General features: G+C 35.8%; 1 protein-coding gene across 2 annotated transcripts in view; it reads left to right on the forward strand.

The window, feature by feature from the left end:
- LOC106472047 (kynurenine 3-monooxygenase-like) overlaps positions 1-3,013 on the forward strand; it is a 36,744-nt gene that overhangs the window by 28,258 nt on the left and 5,473 nt on the right. The window lies entirely within an intron of this gene.

The following is a 3,013-nucleotide window of genomic DNA, read 5'->3' on the forward strand; positions in this document are numbered from 1 at the left end:
AGAAGTTTCGTAAAGAGCGCGAACGGTACTGTGATGTAAAATTACTCATGCTAGAAAGTTTCATAACGCTAACGGCGCTAACTCGGTAACCCGTGGTCCGATTTTATACGAAACTTGTTTTATTCTGTTTCTATTCTCATTTCATTACAAATATGGCGCTATTGTGCGCCGTTTTTGCTGTATTTAATTACAAACAAACAAACGATCTCGGAGTTTTAGTAGTATATAGATATACAGAGAGTTGAGTAAGTTATACTGAAATGATTTTGAGCCTCTCCACGTTGTTTCAGGTCCATGTTGCCACGTCTGGTCATGCTTAATCTTACGAATGTGCATTTTAAAAATAGCTCTGCAGTGCAGTTTCATTGCAAAAGGCGCTGTCAAAACACTGTCATATCCAATACATTCATTCCTTCCTTTCTGCTTTTCATAGTCCAGCTGGTGTATGAGGACAATGGCGACGACTTCCCAGCGCCTTTCAACAGTCCAATCGTACTGAAATCCAGTATGGTTTCGTACGTAATAGTGTGAATAACCGTTTCGTTCTCCAGGGGGTTTAAGGGTATGACCGGAAGCCCTATCTTAATAAATGTATACCCTGTTGGCCTTGTTTCCAGAAGAATATCCTTCTTGATTATGGTGAGTGCTGTTGCCTGGCTTACGTGGACGACTTATTACACTGACCTTTGCATCCATAGACTCTCCACAAAACGCCACAATTCTGCTTACCATGGTTTGGGTACGACTTTTTGCAGGTCTCTTTCTGGATGATCCTGGTTTACAAAGTTGAGTCATATTCCTTTGTTTTCCAATGCCATTAAATACGAGGGATATCATCGTCTTGGAAATTTTAAATCCACGATCTCAATACATCTTTATGATCTGAGTGTATGAATAATTTACGTTGGAAAGAACTGTTACCAGGGCTGACGAGAGGGGGGGGGGGCAAGGGGCAGCTGGTCCAGGATCTGTTGAGGGGCCCAGAAGTGGGATATTCCAAAGCTCACCACATATGCCTACTATCTAATGGGCTTGGCGAATGTGGTTACTGCTTTTTCATGGATTCATGAAGAAAATTGTCACTTAAATTTCTTTTATGAAAAATCAGCAAAATATAATAGATATAATTAAAGGAGGACCCAATGATCTTACTGACCCCGGGGTCTCGGCTGGCTCTCAATGTCTCTGACTGTTGCATATCCTTCCCTAAAGCGACCAGTTTTCGATGACATCACACAACCTACACAACGACAAACAGTATCAAATTGTAATTATGACACATTTCGTTCCACCGCGACTTCATACCTACTGTTTTAATATGACGTACTCAACTATGTACAGTGTATATGTTGGTATAATCAGATGATAACAATAGACTGATCTGCCGTGTTCAAAGTAATGTAGTGATAAACCATTTGTTAACAAAGTAGATTGATCTAATGTGCAAACAGTAACATAGAGGAAAAGCAGTTTATAACAGTAGACTAACTAATAATCGTACACACAGTAATGTGGAGATAAAGCAGCTTATAACAGTAGACTAACTGATAATTGTACACAATTACTTTAGAACACCATTGGCAAAACGAATTATTCTTCTCTACTTTGTTATTACAATACAATCTATGATAATTCACTTTTTAATCGCCGATATACGCTCTTTGCAGCTAAGCTTATAAACACGATATCTAGATCTATTTGACTATTTGTATTTCTTACTAACTTTGTCTTCACTTAATTAACTTAATTTGAACTACATTTTGGACGCGTATTTATAAATAGCCCGACTGAGACCTAAAACTTTCTAAATACTACGAGATATTATGATGTAATAAAACTCGATCAAACAATGAGAAAAACTTAGAACGTTTTAGTAACATGACGCAATAATACAAGCGCAAAATCACAACAATGGAACTTCACAACCTATGATTCGTACACAGTTACGTAAACAAACCTGCGATAAACTGATCGCTTCTAAACATAACTAAATTTAACACTCGTACTATACTTAAATTTAAACAGTCGTGCGTATCTAACATCAGATTTTAAGAAATGGGAGCATTTTTTATGGTAAGATTTGATATTGTGGCAATTTTAATTTTTCTAAGCTGTACATTAAAGTACGGCTCATCAATGTGATGTTAGGTTTTGGAAAGTCGAAAAATGTTTGTTTATGGTAGATCCTGTTTGTACTTTTTGAAGAAAAATTAAGAAAATATGCTCTAAAATTAGATGACCTTTGTCCACAAGAACATGATTCATAATTTACGGTTCGATTGTTGTGTAATATCTATTTGACAAATTTTTACCGTTATGTTAGAAACTAATATCGTGCAAAGTGGATCAGTGCCTGCTTCTAAGCCAGTTTTGCTGATCGAAAAATAGCGTCAATACAAGATAAAATCACAGTACAATTAAAATAGGACGATGTGAGAGGGAAAAATATTTAAAAGTAGACGATGTTTCTACCGAAATAGAGATTGGATATTATGAGGATATATAAGGACATCTCTAAATATTTCGCCCCACCAGTATAGTATATTTGGTAACGTCACTTTTGAGAATGTTTCGGAAACAATGGGGAAAACTAACTGTGCAATGTTGTAAAATTTCACAAGACGGTGTTATCATAACATGAGAGTGAAGCGTTGAAGACCTCGGAAAACGTTACCTACAGGTTAGTAAATTGTAATAAAACTTTGCTTAATAACAATTTTTTTCCAAAACATTAAAACAGTATCTCTCAGATGGCTTTTAATTTTCAAACCAAAGTCCATTGTTGTTTATAAATTTTCGTAGATACTTTATTTCAATTAAACACATTAACAAGTGGCGTCATTTCATAATGTTACGTCTCCGTTTGTTAATTAACTTTCCGTAACTTCGTTCCGACGAAACTTTAGCGACACAAGTCCTTACTTAATAAAACTGGTTTATTCTTTCCGAATACAACTTTACGATACACTTGATTTCAATATTTGCGCTAAAACAAACACTATAACGAACGAAT

This window comes from Limulus polyphemus, unplaced genomic scaffold (genome assembly GCF_000517525.1).
Source record: "Limulus polyphemus unplaced genomic scaffold, Limulus_polyphemus-2.1.2 Scaffold5044, whole genome shotgun sequence".
Classification (NCBI taxonomy): domain Eukaryota; kingdom Metazoa; phylum Arthropoda; class Merostomata; order Xiphosura; family Limulidae; genus Limulus; species Limulus polyphemus.